Source organism: Carettochelys insculpta, chromosome 10, assembly GCF_033958435.1.
Source record: "Carettochelys insculpta isolate YL-2023 chromosome 10, ASM3395843v1, whole genome shotgun sequence".
Classification (NCBI taxonomy): domain Eukaryota; kingdom Metazoa; phylum Chordata; order Testudines; family Carettochelyidae; genus Carettochelys; species Carettochelys insculpta.
Genome location: NC_134146.1, coordinates 47,442,404 through 47,456,841, shown reverse-complemented (window position 1 = coordinate 47,456,841; position 14,438 = coordinate 47,442,404). Strand labels below are relative to the sequence as shown.

The 14,438-nt window shown below is 53.6% G+C and overlaps 1 protein-coding gene across 2 annotated transcripts in view; it reads left to right on the top strand.

Moving 5' to 3' along the window:
- Positions 1 to 12,548: 12,548 nt before the first annotated feature.
- DIS3L2 (DIS3 like 3'-5' exoribonuclease 2) overlaps positions 12,549 to 14,438 on the top strand; it is a 256,171-nt gene continuing 254,281 nt past the window's right edge. Inside the window, exon 1 of one of the 2 annotated variants that reach the window (XM_075004083.1) lies at positions 12,549 to 12,616. The gene's annotated coding sequence lies outside the window, so the exon portion shown is untranslated. Of the gene's footprint in view, positions 12,617 to 13,458; positions 13,608 to 14,438 lie in introns of those variants that run through there. The other variant, XM_075004085.1, reaches the window with a different exon arrangement.

Genomic DNA, 14,438 nt, shown 5'->3' with positions numbered 1-14,438 from the left:
AATGGAGATGGGGGGGGCGCTAGCAGGTGTGAGGGGGGTCTCAAGAGGGGCCAGCTGGAACAAGAGCGCTGCAGGCTGAACTGTACTCAGGGGTGAGGGGGGGACCCAGGATGTCCCCGCTGTGAACTGCGACCTGAGCAGATTTATGCGCTGTGGATGCGGCAGGCGGAGGCCGTTGGGCAGCTTTGCCTGCCAGATAACAGCGGGTTGTTTTGACTTTGGACGTGCCCGGGAAACGAGGCTGGCGATACTGTTGTTCCTGTGGTGAGTCGTTTATTCTGGGGCCGGTGGGGTGGGATGGGGGGCCGGCTGCCACACGAAACTTCAGGGCCTGTGGGGACGTGCGGTGCTCCACAGAGCTAACCTTTTGCCACCCGCCAGAATAACAATGCGAACCGGCTAGGATGTAACGCCCGGTGTTTGCTTGAGATACAAAGGCGCAGGGCTTTCACATGAGGTAATACTGATAAGTCACTCCTTCGCCTGCCAGAAAGCAGGGTGGCCAGGCTGTCAGCTGCTGGCGGGCGAGGCCTGGGCAGCCAGAGTGGAGCTAGGAGTGCTGAGTCGGCAGGACGAGGGCTCCACCTCTCCCGCTGTCTCAGCTCCCCACACCCGAAGGGTAGGAGCAGGAGCCTTGTCCCGAAGCACTGTGGTGCTCAGGGTTTCAGAGAGGTGGAGGGGAGTGGTTTCAAAGCAGAAGTAGGCCTGCGGGAGGAGTTTCAGGGGTTGTTTAGGCCTGGCATTTCCCCCTGTGGCTCGAGGATATGCAGAGTGCATGGCCCAGGCCAGCGGAGAGTGGCTGGATAGCCCCTGACTCCCCCGGGGCTTTGTCCAGAGCTCCCCTTCCCAGACACTCTCCCAGGCTGATGCAGACGCCCCTGGGCGGTAGTTCAATGCAATCCTCACCTCTTTACGGAGGGGGACCTGAAACGCAGAGATGTAGGATGAGGTTGTAAAGGCATTATGGCCTCCGTTCGCCCGTGGTCACAAAGAAACTGGGGACTGAACCGAGTTCACCGATGGCCCTAACCACTGAGCCATCCTTCCTCCGCCTTGGTTAGTGTCTCCTCAGCCCCTTCATGGCTCCTTTGCTCCCACGGCTCAGCAGCTCTGTTGTTTTCCTTTCCTCCTGCTCTGCCTCTGATCCCCCAGCAGCAAGGGCTGAAGGGAGAGTGGTTCGCTTCTCCCTCTCCCCTCCTGGTCGCCTCAAACGCTCGGCCTGTGGCCTGAGGGTCTGTGTTGTGCCATGAGGCAATGTCTTGGGCTAGCGCAGTGCTGGGTGGGCGCTTTGCAGATGGGTCTCGCCAAGGCTCTTGCTCCAGCGAGTTTGCAGGCTAATTTACACTTAAACTAAGGCCTTTAACCAGGAGAGCAGAATTCTGCTCTAGTATGAGCAGAGAAAACTCCCAATGGGGGGTGGGTGAAAGCTGGGCTTGTGGGGGCAAGCCCCAGCCTCAGCCCCACCCCTTCTGTGCCCTCTGGCCCCCAGTTCTGCACATCCCCCCACACCTAAGGCTATAACCTACCCCCAGGGCCAGGCAGCCACACAGCCCCAGTCCATCCCTCCCAGCAAGGGGCAGCCCTAGCTTTCCCCCCGGCACTCTGGCCCTGCGGCCCCAACCCCAGGCACAGCCAAGCAGCTGCACTGCGGCCCCAGCCTTCCCAGGAGGCTGGACGCTGGTTGGCAGTGGGGCAGCCACACTGCAGCTGGTGCTCTAGCCTTCCCAGCTGGTCAGAGTGTGGTGGGTGGGGCCCCCCCAGGTCTTCCCTTGCCTCTATTACCTGTCGCCTTGGACAACTCCATTCCCTTCAGTGGGGTGATTCAGTTCAGAGGTGAGCCTTCTCAGTCTGACGCAAAGGCTGTATCTGATCAGCTTCCCCAGGCCTTCCAGGGAGAGTCTATTTTTTTTGGTCAAGGTCCACGTTCCTTGCTCAAAGGTAAAGTCAAGAGCCAGCTGCCGGTGAAAATAATAACACCCCACCAACAATGCTGATAACAAGTAAACGGAAAGATTTCAGGGTCTGCTCCAAAGTGTCCGGCAGTCCGGATTTGGCCCAGGGTCTGCCTATTGACTGCAAAATGTACCATGAGGAAAATCCTGCCTCTGGTTGCAGGACGAGGGTCTTCCTCTTTCTCCTTTCTGCTTCTCTACTGCCTTGGAGTGTAGTCACTTAATAGTGGACAAAACATACCAGATCAAAAACCTCCCGTTTTCTATCCGCTTTGACCTGTGTAAAAAAGGCACAAAATAGGAGGGAGGGGAGATTCAGCTGCCCCGTCCCCACCCCTGATTCTGATCTTTCTTCTGCTGACATCACAACCCAAAGAATCTGGTGCCTGTAAGAAATCAGCTGGATTGAGTAGAGGGGCCCAGTCAACAACTATGTAATTACAAAATGATTAGCTACAATTTTACACAGGAATAGGTCTATTATAGACTATGTATATAGTTTCCCTCTCCCCGATGCTCTAAGTTGCTTGTTAACCTGGATCATGAGCTCTTTGGGGTAGGGATCAATGTTCCCTCCAATCCAGGGATTCCCAGCCAATGCGTCAGGACCCAAATGTGGGTCACCATTAGACTTTCTAAGAGGTCACCGGCTGGGCAGCTCCGAGCCACATGTGACTCTTTGAGGAGCCATTTGCAGCTCCCGCCGCTCACTCCTCCAGCTCCCAGTCCCTGCCCTGCCACACTGAAATGGGACTCAGTTTAATTGGTATAGCAGCTGGCAGGAGGGATCCGGCCTTTAAACCAATTAAACTGAATCCCATTTCAGTGTGGCAGGGCAGGGAACTCCCCACGCTGCAGGTGGGGGAAGGGAGGAGGAGAGCCACGTGGAGGAGGCAGCAGGGGCCCAGCAAAGGAGCAGTAAGGGGCAACAGTGGCATTCGTGTGAGGTAGGTGGGGGGTGTGTTTTGGGGCTGTGAGGGGTTTGAGTCTGGGGAGGGGAAATTGAAACTGATTTAAAAAAAGTTGCCCAGGGGACAACCTCTCCTCTTTCCTCCCCCTGCCCAGTTTTGAACTGCTTTGGGTCACAAAGGCCTACCGAATTGTCAAAACAGGTCACCATCTGGAAAAGGTCGGGAACCGCTGATCTTTCCCATCCACGTGCAGAATAAATGTTATGTGCACCAAAGCATGTGCAAATGTGCACCACCAGGAGAAATAAAAGCTAGTTGTGGGTGCTCTGCTAATCAGCTGGGCAGACTGGAATCTCTCCTGAGCAGCCACGCAAGTGTTCGTCTTATGGAGGACACAGGTGGGGATCATGTCTCCCTCTGTCTGAGGGACCAGTGTTGGAAGAAAGTGGGTGTGCCCTGTGCATAGCTCTGGCCAGAGCTGGCTGACCTGTGGCAAAAGCCATCAGAGAGCTATTTAAAGAGCTGGCCGAGCCTTGGGTTGCCATAGGTCAGTACCTGTAAGAAATTTTGAGTTACTTTCACGCCTGCCAGGGACCCATTTGATATGGGCCTCTGGGTGCTGGTACCGGCATATAAATATTAATAGTAGTCTATAGCACCTCATATCTTGCCAGGACATCGTTCTGGTAATGCAAAGGGGCTCGGCTGTCAGGTGGGATTTCAGGAACAGCTGCAATCTTAAGAGAAAGAGATATCTTTGAAGGCAAGTACCTTTAGGACTTGCTCTTGGTCTTGCTTACTTCATTAGCTTCCTGCTCCCGATTCACCCTCCTGTAAATGAAGTCAGGATCAGGTGTTAATTCCTTAGTATAGAAGAAAGCTCCAGAGAAGCCCATTTGTTTCTAACAGAGGAGCTTTACTTCAAAGACTTCCAGGAAGCGTTGGCTGCTCAGGCCTTGTAACACCAACAGCAGAATTTCCCAATTATTTCTGCATTGACCATTTCTACCCACCGTCAGGTACCGCCGGAGGGCATGATGGTGAAATGCGGACACGCCAGGGGAATGCAAGCCAGTGCGCCAAGCCAGGCTAACTGTTGCAAAACACCTTGCAAATGAAAGAGCTATCCACCAACTCCCACCCGTTGGGGCTGAACCGGCTGGGAATGACCCTGGCTGTGGTTAGCTTCCTTGTACTTGAATTGCCATTGAAGAGTGCTGGAAATTGTGGCGCATTGAAAACTTTTACAGTTACAGGCTGTTGCTTTTTAATTGTTTTCCCGCTCCTGTTGCAGGCGAGGGGGCTCCGAAGGGAAGGGTGTCATCTGGGCCCAGCAGCAGACAGCCTGCAGCTGAACGGTCTAGATCAGCGTTTCTCAAACTACGCTGTTCTGCGAACAACTCGCAGGCCTGCAGCGGCTGCGTAGCAATGGTGTGCTGCGCATGTATGTATTTTCTGTTATAAAAACCAGAGACGATGTTACTTCTTCAGTGCTATGACGCCTGCTTAAATCACTTCATATTGTTTTTGCTGTATATGTTGCTGTTTGGGGTTTTTTTGGTCTGACAACATTTTTTAAAAGGAATTTTTTGTACGTGTTGTGACAAGGCTCGCCGGGCTGCAGGCCTCTGTTTAGTCCATTAACCCCACAGCCAGAATACCGTTGCCCTTCCTGAGAGGGTGGGGTGGGGAGATGGTGGCCTGGGGGGAACCTGGGTCCCACCCACTCATTCCGGGTTCTGGCCCAGAGACCCTCGGTGGCTGCTAGTGGTGGGGGAGGGCTCCCCTCACTATGAACACCGCAGCTCTTCCCTGGGCCACTTCCCCAGACGATTCCTCCCCCAGGTACTGGCAGCGGCAGCAGCAGCAGCACGTTCTCCCTCCTGGATTGGTTCCTCCTGTGTGGTCAGTCCGCTTGGCCTTACACCAAATCTCGGGACCTCCTGGGCAGGGGCTTTAGCCCCTTGCGGCTGAGCAGTCCTTTCCTCCTCCGGTGCTTCTAGACAAACTCCTCTTGCATCTCTCCTCTATCACCTCTTCTATCACCCTCCTCTCCCCCTGTCCTACTGGGCAAAAGGTTCTTTTAAAAGCAGGCTTAAGTGGGACCAGTTGGCCCTAGTTGGCCCAGGGCGGCTTCCTCCCCAGCTGCTCACACTGCTTGTTTGCCAGCCCTGCTTCTCCCTCTTGTTCTCACCCCCTCCCAGCCCTACCTTGACACAGTGTTCAACATAAAAAAGACTATTGTTTGGGGTTCTGTGGTCTCAAGAAGTTCAAGAAACACTGGTCTGGAGTGAGGGGAGGGGAGTTTGTGCTTGTGCTGTAGGGTTCTTGTGTCTGACCACTATGACCTTGCAGAAATAAGGTTGTGTTATGACTCAACCTTCCAACAAGAGCCTTCACTTTATCTAACGTCTTTCTGTACAGTGAGAGGTAACAGAAACCTTCAAACTGGAATGTGAACCGCTGTTCCGGACCCCTCTAAAACCATAAACCTAAGGCTACGTCTACACCAGGCATAGAAGTTGACCATAGCTACAAAATTTTAGTTACCCCAATTATGTAGCTAAAATTGGCGTATCTATGCTCGGCTAACTTGTCTGTCTTAACAGTGGAAGGTCAACAGGAACATTTCTCCCTTCCACCTTCCGTACTCCTCACCTCTTGCAAGGAGCACAGGGGTCGACTTTGACCTCTGAGAGCTCAAATTCATGCTTGCATGAAATCAACCCTGAGTAGGTCGATCTTCTGTGGTCGGATGGATAAGCCCAGAGTCTGTTCCGTGACTGGTGGACCAGAAGAGGAAAAAGCTTCAACTCACACTTCTCCCCCAGGCTATTCTCTCGTGGTGTGGTGAGATCCCAAATGGGAGGTGATATTATCACTTGTAGCACTGATTATATTAAGAGGCAGCAGTGAGTGTGGTTGTGTATGAGACAGGAAGATACAGTCCCTGGCTGCGATGGGGTGTACCGACATAGCCACCCGAGGAGCAGCAGCAGCAGCAGCAGACTGAGGAGGAACAGCCTAGAGCAGGGACAACACACCTCATCAGAAATGGGGAGAGAAATAGCCCAGGGCAGGGAGCTGGGAGGTGTCCTGCTAGCTCAGCTTGTCTGGTGGGATCCCTGCTGGGCTGGGAGTTGGGGAGACACACCCACCACCGACAGGGCCCTGGGCTGCAGCTCGGTGGAAAGGGTGAGCCCGAGCTCCCCTACCCCCACCCCATGAGCCTGAGGAAGGGGGAGCACTGACTAGGCCACGGGACAGTGGGAAAGTCCTCAGAAGAGGTGTGGGGCTAGAGGCCCAAAGAACTCAGGCTAAAAGTTCCCAGTGGAGGGATCACAAGGCACCAGGGGAGGGGGGTGGTGCTGCCCAGCAAGGAAAACAAAATCACAAAGGCAAATGCCACAATCACCCTCCTCCCGTGATCACCCTGACGGGAGCTGGGGGCCTCTATCGGCACAACGGCCTCTGCTGCGGCTCCAGAGGCTGTCGCCCCTGGGGAGCTGTCCAGCGGACGAGCCCCACCCGGAAGTGCAGCATGAGCTCACTGATCCAGACCAGCCCTCGTAAGGCGACGGCAACGCTGACAAACACCACCACCACTGGGGGCCCGTCCGTCCGTCCGTCTCCTCCTGCGAATTGCACGAGAGCCACGTTCGAGCCAGCAGGAAAAGTGCTCGCAGCTGGTGGCACCGGCTGGTGCTTGTCTGGTTCCTGCCAAAGAACAGTCGTCCCCTTCCCCGACCATCGTGCGGGAGGTTAGAGAACTGGAGAGCGGCTCAGTGACAAGGGGGCGGGGGAGTGCAGGAGGGCAGGGGCTCTGGCTATGGAGGGGAGGTGACGGCGGTGCCAGTGTGCAAATACAGGCATGACTCTTCCTGCCCCCCGATCTCTTCCACTTTCCGTGCAGCAAGTCGAACGCCTCCACTATCTGTCTGTTCAGCGAACACATCCCAGGTTGAACGGGTGAGCCAGCTTTGCGCGGCTGTAGCTGTGCCACGGCTGATCCCTCTTAACCCCATGCCACATGCCGATCGCTTTACTGAGGCTAAGCGGGCAAGGGAGGGGATAGAGACTGCCTGCAAAGAAAGCAGTTCCATGCAAGTGGAAGCTGCAGAGCACCCAGGGACCTGAGAGACAGATGCTGTGTGCCCCTCAGGCTACAGCGAGTTCTGTGTGGAGTGGTAGGTGTCTGTCTAGTCGGGACCCGGTAGCTGACGCTCACAGGGTTAAAAAAAAATTCTCTTTCTTGCTGCCTCGCTTTCTTGTCCTGAGGATGCTACGTCACTGACAGCTGCTGGCAGAGCTCCTTCCCCTGACAGCACCAGACCTGACAGGCTTTTTCTGCCAAAGAGCACAACCAGCTGCGCTGAAGACCAAGGTGAGGTGCTTGCTGGGTTAACCCCTCCCTCACCAGCTCCCCTTTCAGAAGTGTAGCCAAAGCTGCTGAGCTCTGCAGGGTTTAGGGGCAGCTGGGAAGTGGGGCCCACGCTCTCATAAAGCCTCTCTTTGGTGGTTGCTTAAGCCTTCAGTTGTGTGCAAACAGACCCTTGCATCTGCAAGTGGGGTACCGGCATGCCCAATCGTCTGCAGAGGTGCAGCCAAATGAAACTTCTTCGACATAAGAATGGCCACACTGGGTCAGACGGCCCATCTAGCTCAGGGTCCTCTCTTCTGCCCACTCTCTGGACTGTCACCTCGTCGTGGGGAGTGGGCTTGCATGTTCCAGGGAACATGAAAGCACTGCCGTAGGGCGTCCTGTACTCCCACCAGGGTCACCCGTGGCAGCAAGGTTAAGTCGGAGGGTCCAGATGAAGAATGATCTTAAAAGTCCTCAACGGCAGCTCCGGCAGAAGATAGAAAGGGTGATGCTACAACAGCTGTGAAGGTGGATGAGGGCTGCAGCAGACAGGAGGCTCCCAATGGTCATGGCTACATGCCATTGGACTTGGGCTTTCCATCTGTCCAGGATCATGCGGTGGCTGCAGTGCTCCAGTGCCCCCCATGTTAAAAGAAGTCACGCACGGGCAGGTGTACCACTCTCCTGTCTTCTGACAGCAGCCAGTGCCAGGTGTCCCTTAGGGAACGAGCAAAACAGGGCATCATCAAGTGACTCAGCCCCTGTCGCCCATTCTCAGTTTCTAGCAAAGAGAACCTGGGGCATCAGCCCAGCCCAGCCACACAGATGGGGGCCTTTGCAGGTGAAGGTCTCCACATTCCTCTCCTGTCTTGTCCATAACTGCCTCACTCATTGGTCGGGTGGGCATGGTGCAGCAGGTCAGCCTTCCATAACAGCCCCCAGTGTTGGAACCTGTCATGAGTTTGCACACTTTGGACACTTGGAAGCTCCTCTCTCTGCTCTGCCTTCCTGACTCACCGCGGCCAGGAGGGAGCCGTCCTGCAAAGGTCGGTGTCTCACCAGAAAGCAGGGAGGAGTGACCCAGAGTTGTTCTGTGACTCTGTTATGAAAATCCCTGCAACCTGACTAGCTGAGAGTGATTTTTGCAGGGTGCATGGAAGGTGTCCTGTCTATGATGTTCACCGAGGCTAGGAATGCTGTTCTTGGAAGTCCTGTATGAAATAGTCTTCTCCAGAACACGAGTTCCATCTCTCCATGCCGGTGCTGCAATAGTTTGATACACATGCCTAGAGAGATGTAAGATAAAATTAGAGCAAATACTGTGTGCTGCTTCTTTTGTTCTCATTTAGCCTATACATGAATTCTAGTGCTGGGGACAGGTGGCAGAAATCTAGACATAACTCCCGGAAGAGACACCATACGAACTGGGAGCTGCTCTGGAAAAGTGTCTCCATGGCCAGCTTTCATCTTTGGCTTCCCCAGTGAGACCTTGCAGAAGGGCTCCAATGAGTGTCAGTAGTGGGAGAGGCTTGTGCGATATTCACATGTCCATACAAATGGCACTGAGATCCCTACCCCCTGCTACATGAAAAGCCAAAGAGCCATCAGATTGAAAGGACTAGCTGCCACTGACCTGGACTGGATTCGAACCGGTGAGCTTAGAGATAACACTGTGTTCCAGGACCAGCAACTCAGGGTGTGATCTGAAGCCCACTGAAATGAATGGGAACCCTTCAGTGGGGGTGGGATCAGACTCCTAGAGTGCAACACCAAAGACAACCCTCTCTCCTCCCGTCTGGCAAGACATGATGGCGCGTCTGTCGTCAGCCCTAAACTACATTTCCCTCATTTTAATTTCCATCTCACTGGTGCCCCTGCCTTGCAGGTAACCAGCTTGTCGTGTCCTCCCCAGTCTGTGTGCCACCGTAGAAGAGAATTGTATTGTAGTGCGGAGGAATGTTGTTTTCCCTTGTCTATGCTGGTTTATATTCTCATCTTGTGTTTGAAGCAGCTCTGATGTTCAAGTTATACCTTGAATGTGCCTTGCAGCCCACGTGATTAGAGTCTTCTGGTCTTTTGTTGTAATCCAATCCACAGTTCCATAGCAATAATATCTCTTAGCTTTGCTTCAGCTCCTTTAATGGAAGGAGCTCAGAATACCACAAAAATGAGGGTCACGCAATCCTGCCATATCTCCTTTTGACAATAGAGAAGCTTGGGTACAGAAAAATGAAGCACTGAGATGTTATAATTGAAAACTTTTCCGGTATAAGGCCTGTCTCTTGCCCACTGTTTGTGCTGCTTCTCTCAGCAATATAAGGACTGCCTCTCAGATTAACTCTGCCGATGGGAGAGCTCTCTTGTGAGCAGAGCAGTGTCGTAACTAAAACACTGCAGCTGTAGTGTTATATGTGAAGCAGGCACCTTTACCCAATTCAGTAAAAAACTCAATAATTCAAGAGCCGCAATGCCTGTGAATACGACACAGTCCTTTATAAATAATGTCAAACCGTACTTTTTGTAACCCGTTTTGAGAACAGCACACAAACAGTGATTTGTAATGTGATACATGTTTACAGCAGGGCTTTCACAAACTTTTTACATATTCTATTTCCTCACACTTTATACATGTTTGTACCACTGTCTTCCTGACTTTCTCTCCCGAACCTTCTCCCTCTCTGTCTGGAAGACGCTAGGAGTTATCCAACGTTTTGAGATCACACGTCGTTTGTTATTTAGATATGAGGTGTTCATTGTGGGATTTTCAGACATTCACTGTTTATTGAAAATAATCAGGAGGGGTTTTCTTTTTTAACTTTGCAATTAGAGCACAAAGAAGTCCTTCAAGAGTGGCATCTAGTTCTGGAGCTGCAGGCTGCAGAACCCTGACCTAGGCTCTTAACTCCAGTGACTCCAGGGTCTGGGCTAGAGAAGTGCAAATTACTCCATTCCACGAGAATTTCCTCTCTGCTCCACTTTAGCTGTGTCTACACGTGCACGCTACTTCGAAGTAGCGGCACTAACTTCGAAATAGCGCCCGTCACGGCTACACGTGTTGGGCGCTATTTCGATGTTAACATCGACGTTAGGCGGCGAGACGTCGAAGCCGCTAACCCCATGAGGGGATGGGAATAGCGCGCTACTTCGACGTTCAACGTCGAAGTAGGGACCGTGTAGTCGTTGCGCGTCCTGCAACTTCGAAATTGTGGGGTCCTCCATGGCGGCCATCAGCTGGGGGGTTGAGAGACGCTGTCTCTCCAGCCCGTGCGGGGCTCTGTGGTCACCGTGTGCAGCAGCCCTTAGCCCAGGGCTTCTGGCTGCTGCTGCTGCAGCGGGGGATTCATGCTGCATGCACAGGGTCTGCAACTCGTTGTCGGCTCTGTGTATCTTGTGCTGTTTAGTGCAAGTGTGTCTGGGAGGGGCCCTTTAAGGGAGCGGCTGGCTGTTGAGTCCGCCCTGTGACCCTGTCTGCAGCTGTGCCTGGCACCCTTATTTCGATGTGTGCTACTGTGGCGTGTAGACGTTCCCTCGCTGCGCCTATTTCGATGTGGTGCTGCGCAACGTCAATGTTGAATATCGACGTTGCCAGCCCTGGAGGACGTGTAGACGTTATTCATCGAAATAGCCTATTTCGATGTCTCCACATTGAAATAGGCTACTTCGAAGTAGGCTTCACGTGTAGACGTAGCCTTTAAGTCCTAGCACAATGGAGGGAAACCTACATTTAGTTCTGGTTGCAATGCACTCAGCTGGTCAGCAGAGCAGTGGTTCTCAAGCTATTGACTCCTCAGGGCCACCTATGCTTCCCACAATGTGTTATGTGGGCTACATCTAACACTACCTGTATGGCCCTGAGGATGTCACAGGGACCGCAGCTGAGTGCTGACTGGGATGCAAGCAGCCCATGGGAACCCCCGTTGAGAGCCACAGTTTCAGAGCAAGGTGAGGAGGCCTCCTTTTTGAGACCAGCACCTTCTGAAGCACTGGAGTCTCTGAGCCCTTTTAAGTCTGTGGAGTAAGGGATCAGGGCTGTCCTTATCTGTACACGTATCAGAGAGGTAACCAAGTTAGCCTGTATCTTCAAATATAACAAGAAGTCCTGTGGCACCTTATAGACTAACAGATATTTTGGAGCATCAGCTTTCATGGGCAAACACCTGCTTCATCAGACACATGGGTCTGTACAGTACCTCTCACATGGCAAGAGCGTATGGTACCATAATCGACAGGGCCTGCCCTTGGATAGTCCCTCAATTAACTGAAATAGTTTGGCCTTCACAATGGAATGAGATGGCCAGGTTTGGGCTGCCCGTGTGCCTCAGCGCTGGCGACGCTTTCCAGAAGAACGGTGCTTTGTTGTCGGTGGTGCTTATTTGTATTGGGATGTTGCATGGGAATCTCCGTCACGAACTAGCAGCCTGTTGTGACAGGCGCTGTGCAGGGCTGCCAATTTTGGTTGGCCATGTTCCGGGAGATGTAACCATATGACATCAACTTTAATTAAGGCTTCCTGGAGACTTCAGGCCAAGCCTGGAGGGTTGGCAACCCTCCCGCTGCACCACATTCGGGACGGAAAAATGGGCCCCGCCTGACAGCCCTTTCCTCGGCGGGATTTCTGCACCGCTCTCGTGTGTCCGATACCCGGCAGCAGGAGCGAGCAGCCGGGCCCAACAGAGCGAAAACCGAGAGTTGGATCTCTGCAGCTTGGGGGGCGCGGCTGGGAATCCCCCCATTCTGCGGGAGCAGCAGGCGGAGGAGGGAAGCCACGCCGGGAAGATACGCCGCCAAGAGCCCCCAGCCTAGGGGCGTGCGCGTGGAAGGGCCGGGGCCGTGCAGGGGGAGCCACGGCCCCGCTGACCTTGTCCGTCCGCCTGTGGAATGAGTTTTGTTACGCGCCATGTGCACCGCCACCAGCAGAAGCCGACGGGTGGGCGCTCGGCTAATGGGCAGGGCGGCCGCCTGAGCGCCCGGCTTACAGGGAACGCTGGGGGCGGGGGGCAGCGTGTGGCGGTGGGGCTGGGGGGAAGCCTGGGACTGATGAGGCCAGGCCTCCCCCAGGGAAACCCCACAGACCTGGGGGGCAGGATCCCTCCCCTCCCCCACCCCACCCCACCCCACAGGGCCCTCCTGAGCTCCTAGGCCAAGAGCCTCATGAAGCCGGTACTCGAGGATGAGAGCGGGAGGGGGCTGGCGGTCCCCTCCCTCCGAGCGGCCCCTCCCACCTCCTTCAAGCCACGGGGACCGGCTTCGCGCGCGAGGCGTTCTGGTCCCTGCGGCGGCCCGTACGCGACTTCTGACCCGGAAGGAGAGCGGGAGGAGCGCCCCCCCCCCCCGGCTGGGACATTTAAACGGCTGGGAGCGGCGCGGCGCGGCTGCCAGCCCTGCGGCCGGTGAGTGAGGGGCCGGCGGCAGCGCGCCGCTGCCCTCGTGGTGGGGCTCTCCCGGGGCCGGCGGGCCTGGCTGCGGGGCCCAGCAGAGCTCGAGCGGGGCCTGCTCCCCTCCCCGCCCGCCCCGGCCTGGTGGGTAACCGGGGAACCCGCTTCGCTCCGTGCGCCCCGCCGGCTCGGGGCCTGTGTGCCCCCTCCCCCCGCCCTGCAGCGGTGCCAGCTGGTCGGCTCCCTGCCGGGCCCGTGGCTCCCGCTTGCGCTCGCGGGCGGCTGCGCACAGGGTCGCTGGCCTTATCTGCCACCTGCCCGCTGGGCCTCTCAGCGCCCTTTCCCCTCCCTGCTGGCCCCCGCTCGCTGGGGGCACCTGGCTGTTAAGGCATGTGGACCGCAGCTGCTTAGTCAGTCGTGAAGTGCAGGGATTAAAAAAAAGTGTTGTTGCCCAGTGTTTTGTTCTAATTAGTTGCATTGCTGAAAATACACAATGCACATTTTTAACCTTTACTGATGCTTTTTAAGAAGGAAGTAGTGAGGGATGCATGGGGCAGAATAGGCGCTGAGCCCATGGGGGTTGATGATGGTGCTTTTTAATGTTATGCACTAATGTTGAAGGCCACTAATAGTACAAGTCCCCTTATTTTAATAGTAATCCACGCACCTGTCATATTGAGCTCTGGCTGAGAGTTATGTTAAGTTTGGTGCTTCCTCCCCTGGCTGCTGGGAGAAGCAGAGAAATCTTCCCATCTGCCTTCTGCAAAATGTTCCTTTTTTTTCCTTTCTTATTCCTGACTGCTGCAACTGGGAAAAGTTTTCAATTCCCTCTGGTGCAACTTTAATGGTGTCTCAAGCAGGGAGGTCAGAGTCTCTGCTACTTATGGGCAAGGACAGGAGAAAACTACAGCAATGATGAGATGTAATACATTAAAGAGCTTGCAGGCTTTTCAACTCTTGCTGTGAATAGCTGCTCTTTTGAAGAGGTTTTCCAGTAGCTCTAATGGTAAGATAATCTTTCAGTCAAATTGAAAAGACTACGTATGTCAGCATTTATGGAATATTTTAGAAATAGATGCAAAACTGCCACCAAGATTTGTTTACTTCATATTGCTTTGTGAGGAATATTCCCATGCTTGCTCAATTTCTTAATTAAATCAGGTTGCAATGTGCACTGCTACTCTGAAATGACAAAAGTAAGCATGCTGTGAAGAAACTTAGTACCACGCACTTTAAACTCTTTTGGGCATTCCTTGCCTAATCTATAGCACTGGAGTGCAAACACTGTGCAGAAAGAAGAAAAAGCCAATGTGCCTATCCTCATTGTAATCACTACAGTGGGGGAGAGGATAGGCAACTGAGAGGAAAAAATCCCATATGGAGAGGAGAGAGAGGGAAGAGAGTTTTTTACTCCCTGATGAAGATTTGTGCCAAGAAAGTCCTGCTCTGGAGAACACAGACAGAGTTCTACAACATGGAAAGAGATGGGAGAAAAAAAGTTCATGAGGGCAGCATCAGGACTTCATCTGTTTGTTTTAGATTTCAAAGCCTGCTAATGTTAGCATATGTGTGAACCCAGGAAGGTTGTTGACTTTACTCCTCAGCAAATGAGTAGTCTAGGTGAAGTCACATGTTTGTGCCTGCTGTAGTTTCATTTGAAACAGATAAATTCCATGTTAGATTGTGAGGAATTTGAAGCACGAGAGAGAAAAAATTTTTAAAACTTTTTTGGGACCTGCGTAGAATGCCACAAATGCTGTGGAGATGCACCAGTGTTGGGCTCCATTATGTTTTTTACTCCTTTGAAATATACCATTGGGCATTATTCCAATTAGTG